The following is a 10,035-nucleotide window of genomic DNA, read 5'->3' as shown; positions in this document are numbered from 1 at the left end:
TTCTTTCAAAAATGTTCATTTCAGAAAATTCGGTGTGAGGGGTTTTAAATTGGGGGAATAGTATTTCCTAAAATTAATATATGTAATTGGTAATTATTGATAATATTCCCCCTGTCGTGTATTCTAATCAATACAATAATCATTTTACACTTAATAGCCTTTCTTTGGATAATCTATGATGAATATATATATATATATATATATATATATATATATATATATATATATATATATATATATATATATATATATATATATATATATATATATATATATATATATATATGTGTATATATATATATATATATATATATATATATATATATATATATATATATATATATATATATATATATATATATATATATATATATAAATATAATATTGAGAGGGAAGGTTACAGCAAATGGGCTGGGTAGGTTACAAAAATATATGTCTTTTAAATATCCGAGTCCAGTTGGCGTCATGCTGGCTGGACCGTACCGTCAAATGCTAGCCACAATGGCAGCGCAATGTCGGAACTACAAAATATACTGCAAACAGAAAACTATAGTATAATGATACAGTAGTTATTTCATACATTTCTTGGGTACCCTTTGGGCTTCTGCTGAGAATTATCCTATTTTGAAAGAATAGAATTCCTTCAATACTCTGATTAGAAATCAGTTATCTTTACCCCACAGTGTTAAATACTAAAAGGGACAGTGACATTGTACACTTTTCTACCCCTAGGTGTTGGAACCCTTTGTTTGAGTTTTCTTAAAAAAAAAACTCCTTCTAGTTAATACTGAAGGGAGGTAACAGCAATTGCCTTCAAAGGATACACAAGTATGTGTCTCCCAGTAAGATAATTAATCAATCGTATATTCATTCTGCTTTACTTTCTTTACAGAAGGAACCCCAGATGATATGTGTTGCGGTCTTCTGCAACATTAAAAGTAGGTACTTTTATGGTCATAATACATGTAGGTTTCATGCCCCCTGCAATATTGTTTCCGAATCCCTGCATTATTGGAAACCCCAAGCTTGCAATATATGTTGGACCTTAGTGTCTGAGGGTTTTGATAATATCAAGTCGACGGAGTCTAGGGATGTAGCTTGTAAGAATCTACGCAACTAGGTAATAGGATTCCAAAAGGTCTTTCTGGGACCATACCTACCTAATTATATGATACATAGCTTACTAATGCCAAAAGCAAGTGAGGAAATAGTGGTGCCCCAGGCAAGGTTGGCATCCCCCTACATCCAGACAACCTTTGGGACAGAGGCCTGAAGCCCACACGGGAAGAGGTGGACAATTTCATGTCGGAATTGCTTCCATCTGTGCCGGCTCTAGAACCATCAACCTCGACATCTTCACCCTCTACCCCTCCATTAGACGAAATGGCCCAGATTCTGGCCCTTATGAAAGGTCTAATGGAAAACTTTCGCATACAAGGCGTAATTGAGGAAGCGAAATTCAGGAAAGATCTTTGTGAAGCCCCACTTGTCGCTCCCTGAGGGTCATACAAAAGACCCAGAGATCAAGATCTTCCGCCGTGCTCCAAAACCAATCCCTGGAGGTATATGGAGCTGATGCCGATTTTAGACGGCAAACTCTACATCTCGAGGAAGATGGGTGCTGTTCCTACAGACGAAATTCAGTTTTGGCCAAGCTTTAACGCTTTCCCTAATTGCTTCATTCAATCTAAGCATGAACTAACGTCAGGAAAAGAAACAGAACCGAGGGAGGTCATGGCTCTCTACCATGATAAGGCACAGGATATCTTGTCAAATAGCCTGAGAAAGGCGGGTTACTCAGAGTCGAAAGTGTCCACACTAAGTAACAGACATCCTACCTTTCTTGCTCTTGCTTCAATATCATTCCCCTTTACATGGAAGGCATTTCAATCTGTTACTAAGGCAGTGGAGGCAGGCAATCCATGTCCTGTACTCGAGGAGGTAAGCCTCTATCACTTGCCTTTCCCATGCAGGAGAAAGATTGGAAGGAAGTCCATTTAACTTTTTCAGTAGGGAAACTAGATGCGGATGTTGCTGGACGGCAGATTAGCGAGAATCTCCCTAAACTTTCTGAACATCTCCTGCTTAAAGAACACGAGACAAAGGAGAGGCTTGCAACCTGTCTATCCCTAGGGAATTGCATGGAGTTGTGTTCAAAGAGAAAGTCTTCCACAGATGTGGGTCCCCAACCTAAGAGGAAGACGGGAAAATCTAGAGATTTTCCTCGGGCTGTTCAACAACATCCTACAGTTTCGATGACCGCGGTGCCACAGGCAAGCAATCGGAGATGTAAACTTTCTGTTCAATCACAGCAAAGAGATGCTTCTGGTAGGATGGAGGCTCCTTCAGGGTCGTGGGACCTTTAATCCTTGGATCCAAGGCCTAATCAAGATGTGACTAGGATGGAAAATACTCATGCCTCTATCATTATTTCCTCAACTCATCCTACACCCCAACCCCGTCTTGGAAGAGTATACCTTAGAGCTATAAAGCATACAGGTAATAAGGAAAACATAGTCCATCAAATTCCATGGAAGGCTGTTTGGTGTTCACAAGAAGGACTCAATAAAACTCAGAGTCATTCTGGAGTTGTTGCCACTCAACAAACAAAACAGCAAGTGCAGAATGTTAATCATTCTGAACATAGGGACCCTATTTAAAAAAAGGGTGTTCACAATCTTGTTAGACCTGAAAGTTGCCTATCGGCAGCTTCCAGTCAGTCGCCCCCTCCCCTCCTACCTAGGATTCAAGTTACAGAGGATAACGTATGCCTAAGGACAGATACTTGTCAGACTAAACATAGTCCTAAGTATCTTAACGAAACTGACGGACACGGTCATGCAAAAACCAAGCCTAGCAGTGGTTCAGGTAACAAAGTACCTGGACGAAAGGCTGGTGTGGGCAGCACCCGAAGTGGTCTATGAGTATCAAATGAGGTAATCCGGTTCCGGGAACATCAGGGATGTAACATCAGTGCCAAAGTCTCGATTCTCTCCAGCTCAAAGGCTTCAAAAAGCCATCGAAACCCGAGGTCACTCCAATTCTCCTTTCCCTTAGGGATGCGAAAGGAGATCACAAGGTCGGTCAAGAGACTATGGTAATCGGTCAGGATTCCCAGACGCTGACAAGGAAGAGTTCTGAACCTTTTCCAGTTAGCAATAATGACAGACCCAATGCTAAGAGCATAGCTGAAAGATGCGTTAAGAGTCTGGAGAAGACACGCATCAAACGCACGAAGAAAATTAAATGGACCGATATCGGTCTTCCCTTAGTCGCTTCCCTAACGTCGATCAAAGGCCGAAACCCTATTGAAGATTGTGCCCTTTCAACTACCTCGACCGTTGAAGATCATCCGCATGGATGCCTAGCCGGAAGAATGGGGTGTCCACTCCAATCAGAGAAAAATTCCAGGAAATAGGCTAGTTCTATCCAAGACCATATTAGTCCTGCCGTGGTTTATGAAACTCTCTCCACGCAGATCAGACCTCCTCAGGGTGATCTGGGACATCGCAAAGATACTGGGACGTGGGAACCGACAAGGCATGAGGGCGTCTCATATAGTTTAGGTGATGTTAGCCATCCCTTGCCTAAAAGGATGGCACCTATCAGCAGTTCATGTTCAATTGATCCGCAAGGTGACAGCGGATGCTCTACTCGGGCTCAGACCAGCAGAGTTAGAATGGTCCACAGAAGCAGACCTATTCTCTCCGAGATGGGAATAAGTCCCTGAATTGCAGATTGACCTCTTCAAGACGAGCGTCATCAAGAAACTACCTCGATATGTAGCCCCATACGAGTATCCTCTAGAAGAGATAACAGACAACAGGTCTATAGTATGGAAGGGATGGACTCGGGAATTCTTGCTCATCCCATCCAATTCCCTTTTGAAGGTCCTCAATATACTGAGGTCCTTCCAGGACGGACTAGCTCTGGTGGTTCCCATGTAGCCTGAGAGCACCCGGTTCCCTCAAGCGAAGGAAATGAGACTGCGGCTGGCTCTAATACTGATCCAAGTACTATTTTAGAGGGCTCAGAAGTTAATTGACCTTGATTTATCACAGAGAGCCCGAACCCTTGATTTCTTGCTCTAGCAGTTAGGAAAAGATTTGGGATCTCAGAAGATAATATAGGATTCCTAGAAGAATACAAATCTAAGTCAACTAGAAGACCATATGAGTCATCTTGGAAGAAGTGGGTTGCTTTTGTAAAAGCAAAAGAACCAAAACAAATTTCAACAAATTTCTGTCTGTCCTTCTTTGTCCACCTTCATAATCAAGGTCTGGCAGCCAACACGATAACTATGTGTAAGTCAGCTTTGACTAGACTTCTTCTATATGCCGAATGAAATCTTTGATAAGATTCCGAAGGCATGCGCAAGGCTTAGGCCCGCAGTACCTCCAAAGATCATTTCATGGTCTCATCTGTGAACAATGAAGATTGTTCCCTTAAGGATCTAACCCAAAAGGTTATTTTTCTGTTTTGCTATAGCCTCTGGGACTAGAGTTAGTGAAGTAGTAGCCCTATCTAAAAATGGAGAATCTGCTCTCTGAAGGAAAATGTCTCTTTCTGTCCCGTAGAGTGTCTAAAGGTCTATCTTTGTAGGACTTCTGACTTCAAGGGAGGACAGCTCTCTAAAGGAGAAACTTCTGGATCAAACTTAACCCTAAAACAACTGTGGGAGAAGCTCACCTACATTATTCGCAGAGCAGATCCTGACAGTACTCCCGCAGGTCATGATCCGAGGAAAATTGCTTCATCACTGAACTTCTTTCAGTATATGGACTTTGAACGTCTTCGTTCATATACTGGATGGAAATCATCCAGAGTGTTTTACAAACACTATGCTAAGCAGGTCCATGAACTAAAGCACTATTTGGTGGTGGTAAGAAGTGTATTAAAACCTGCCTCCTAATTACTGCGATGAACAGTTAATTTATTGGGACTATCAATTAGGGAGAAGGGGTGTTAACACAGTTAGTGTGATACCCTCTAAATGAGTGTTACCATGGTGACACTAACTCTGTTCAAAATCTCATGTGTGGAATTATACAGATAAACACTTGTGCCTTGCGTACATAGTACACAGTGTTGATAGGATGCAACATTTACAGAAATTGTAAAGGAAAATTTATTAAGAATATTCTGTCTTGGAGTGGCATTTAAAAATGTTTTCCCTTTCGAAAAGAAAATTAATTTCTGTATACGTTCCATGTATAATTCCTTTATCGTGTTACATTTGTTTCACTCGTTTTTGAATTAGTCATTTATTATAAATAAATGGTTATTAGAATGTAATAGCTTCCTAATTTGCCTGGCGATTTGCATATTTAATATGCCAGAGTTCTTTGACTTACTCATGTAAGTAAATCTCACATAATTGTAACCATACAAACAATAGATATGATGGACACTGATATTTTTCCGACAATATATACAAACCATGAGACCGTCTGTATACTCAGTGAATACTCATGTTTGTTCATACAATATATGCTAACCTTGAAACCCTTTTTGTACCGTCTAGTATGACTCTTCCCTTTAGGGGGCAGGAAGCACTAACAATGTTTATGATTAGTGATAATGACGGATAACGGTAACGTCATTTGTCTCAAATGGTCCAGATGACCATAGAAAAAATGTTCCAAGGTTAAGGCACTGATACATTAATGCTCTGGTACGCTTCCATTAGGACGACATGGCTGAGCCCAAAAAATGGATTTTTAGGTGAGATGGCCATGTCGTCTTGATGGACCCACCCTCCTTTTCTATAGAAAAGGCCTTTGCAGGATCCCTCCCGAAAGTACTGTATCTGTAGCACCATGCTCAACGCTACACTGAATGTCAGCCATCTTGGATATGGCACCGTATTGATACTCAATAGTAGTACCGGAGGTAAGGTAACCTTATTACGGCTCCCCTTCTGAATTTGCCACTTTCCCCCTAGAAGCGTAAAAGCTATTCGGGGTTAAGATTGCCATGTGGTGTGTCAAGAATACGTCCCTTGATATTATGAGATATCCTTAAGAGAAATTTTAAGAATAATCACACCAGGAGTTAGAATTTTGGAGACCTGAAGGTAAATTCTCTGGGAATATCACTGTAGTACATATATCCCTTAGGAAACTACAATTAGGAACCTTCCATCAGGACGACATTGCCATCTCACCCAAAAATAGAGTTTTTGCTTCGCTCAAAATGTGTTATATATATATATATATATATATATATATATATATATATATATATATATATATATATATATATATATATATATATATATATATATATATATATATATATATATATATATATATATATATATATATATATACACACACACACATATATATATATATATATATATATATATATATATATATATATATATATATATATATATATATATATATATATATATCAAATGTTACTTGGGATACAATGAAAAGGAGAGAAAGACAAAAACTGGTTGCTGAAAGTTTTTGAGAAGGTAGTGAAAATTACATGACAGAGCATGCTAAAGATTCAAGTATTGATAGCGAAGAAAAAGAAAAGCCATGAATGACTGGAGAGAGAATCTAAACAGGAAAGTAGATGAGGATGATGAAGTTATGGATACAATGAGAGGCTATTGTGTAAGAATTGCTAATTGAATTATTATTAAAATATCTACTGGAGCAAAGAAGAAGCATATAGCCTTTAAAAAGAGGGATGGATCTCTTATAAAAACAAACGATGAAGAAATGCAACGTTGAAGGGCTAGAGGATATGAATAGAATAAGTTTATTAATATACTTAAAATGATGTGACTCCCAGAATACTAAAACGATTATTTTGTAGAATGTGGCATGGAGAGCCAAAACCTGATGAATGGGAGCTAGAAGTGTTAGTGAAAATGGCAACTAAAGGTGATCTGACTGATGACAATAATTTCAAAGACATAACATTTATGTCAGTACTCATGAATATATACAGTGTGCTCATTCTAAAGAGACTAGATAGCAAGACTGATGAAAAGCTGAGATAAACAAGCCAGATTTCGAAAAAGTAGAAGTTGTACTGATCAAACTTCAATTTTAAGAAATGTGGTATACAATGTGTAGAATATAGATATCCACTTTAGTTGGCATTTGTGGACTACCAGAAAAATTTTGATAGTGTGAACTGGCCGGTTTTATGGAGAGTCCTACATTATTATGTAGTTCCTCTTAAATATGTAAATTTGATTTAAGTATATTCATGACATAGAGAGTGCAAAGTTAATGTTACTGGAGTCCTATCAAATGAATTTCCAGTGAACAGTGGAGTACTCCTAAGTAATGGGTAGTTACCTATGTTGTTTATCCTCCCCGTGGATTCTGTAATGCATAGAACAGTTGGGGATGGTTGTGAAGGATTGGACTGGGTATGTAACAGGAAATTAGCTAACCTATAGTATGCAGATGACGTTGTCCTTATTAGCAGTATACCACAGGACTTGCAAAACCTGCTTACTAGAAGGCATGAATATCACATGAAGTTGGACTCAAGATAAATAGAAGAAAGACAGGGATGATGAATTGGAATATGGATTGAAGATGAAATATAGGAATTAGAGGGGATTAATACGGTGGAATAATTTAAATATTTAGGACTATAATCTCTAAAAAAGGATCTTCAGGATTTGAGTTAAATGAAAGGTTAAAAAAAATCCGGCAGTAGGTAGGTTATGTAAAATTCGGAAATGAAATTGCGTGAAATTTCCTTTAAAAATCACTGTATATATATATATATATATATATATATATATATATATATATATATATATATATATATATATATATATATATATATATATATATATCAGATTGGTAAGATTTGTGTTACGGTATGAACATAAATCCTAGTATGACAATGAACAGCTATTGTAGATTTGAGAAAAAATCCTTTTAAAGAATATTGGGAGTTTAATGGCAGAACAGGATTAGAAATGAAATTATTAGAGAGATTACCCGAGTGTTAAATGTGGATGAGATCATGGTAAGGGGTAGATGGAGATGGTCTGGGCATGTTCTTTGCACTGTCCAGTGGAGATTAGTTTACCAAATTTTTAACCGGGCTTCAAAAAGCACTAAGAGAGGCGGAAGACACAGACTTACATGGCTAAGGACTATGAAACATAAAGTAGGAGATGATGAATGGAGACGTATTGATTTAAAAGCTCAAGATAGAGTCGGCTGGTGAAATCAAACCGAAGCTCTTTGCGTCTATAGGCGTAGGAGGAGGTGATGATATATATATATATATATATATATATATATATATATATATATATATATATATATATATATATATATATATATATATATATATGGGGAAGGAAACTTTTTTTTTTAAAGTTGTAGGGAACCGATGCCTCATGTCAAATTACCACGTGCCGGTGCGCAATAACTGCTTAAAGCGCTGACAGACCTGGGACTTTGCCAGTGTTCTAACACAGCCACACTTTAACTAGACTTTTCCAGTCATTATCCCATATGAATAGGATAAGGATAGTATATTATCTGATATGTAATGGTTTTTATGACGCTTTATGTATTTTTGTTAGCAGGGTAGTTGGAAATCAACTCTGCTATATGCTGAATGCAGCCAGCCCGCACGAGGATATTTCCGAACAGTGTTTAATGAAGGTGACTTTTGCCCTGTTAACTGACGTCATAACTTCGGCTCCCTATTCAATATCATTCATCAGTATCATAATATTTTGGGAAATGATTCGAAATTATATTTACGTTCTATAGACCAATTTGTTGTGTTATTTGATATAACATTCTACCAGAAGAGTTTTTCGCTAAAAAATATGACTTTTGAAATAATTTGTAAAATTTGGTCAGACTGAAAAACATTACCCATGCACATTTCACGAGTCCAGTTACAATTCATTATCTTCAGATAGCACGGCAACAATTAGTAAGCAGCAGTTCGGCATATACGAGTATTACTTCTTTCTGTCCGTTGGTTCTCTCTCCCAAACCTTACACTAGCCATCCACTATGTTTTATGAGTTAACCAATCACGGAGCGCTTGTGTAACGCATATAATATCATTTTAGCAAATCACTTTTTAATCAAATAATTCTCACAGAAAATAACATTGCATTACCCAAGTCAACATTTGAGAGAGAGAGAGAGAGAGAGAGAGAGAGAGAGAGAGAGAGAGAGAGAGAGAGAGAGATAGTCATTAACATGTAATCAGTACCTATGACAGATACTGCCTAAAGATTCTGTCATGCAGTGTTTCAAGCATTAAGTGACCTTTCTATAGAATCTACAAACTATAGTAGAATTCATTTGTGGTAGTACACACTTTCTTACCTTAATGTAAACCGTATCTTTAGAAAAATCCACTTAACAAGACCAAAAAAGCTATGAATACATCCAACTAACATTACATATTTTAAGCTAGGAACATATGATAAGTATTATGAAGAGGATATGTAATATTATTGGATTCTGATGACTGACTTCCCACACAATCATAAGTCTTCCCTGAAATACTTGCTCATATATGCTGAATTATTTCAAACCAATTATTGATATGGTATCTTGAAAAAATTAATTGTTATTGGATTTGTGAGTTATGTGAGTAAGATTTTTCAATCGGACCTAAATTTAGAAATTATTCTTAAATTCATTATTTTAGCGAATAGCATTTATGATGGAATATTATATCGAATAATACAGCATATGGGTCTATACAATGTAATTATAATTTAGAATCATTACTAAAAAAAAATTATGATACTGATGAATCGATATTGAATTACTTTCAAACATAATGACTCGTTTCTCGTAATCACTCTAAAAAAAAAACAAATCTGCCTACCCCTCACTTTCCGCATCTATAATCACACACTATCTTCAAGGTCAAAAGGTCATATTTCAAGGTCAAAATAGTGAATTTTGGTAATTTTTACTCGTTTTTGTGTGTAACTCATAGATGGTGAGGGATGGCTGATTATAATAGGAGGCAAGTCTGTAGTTCTGTCCAAATTTAATA

This window comes from Palaemon carinicauda, chromosome 10 (genome assembly GCF_036898095.1).
Source record: "Palaemon carinicauda isolate YSFRI2023 chromosome 10, ASM3689809v2, whole genome shotgun sequence".
Taxonomy (NCBI): domain Eukaryota; kingdom Metazoa; phylum Arthropoda; class Malacostraca; order Decapoda; family Palaemonidae; genus Palaemon; species Palaemon carinicauda.
This window is presented reverse-complemented; position numbering follows the sequence as displayed.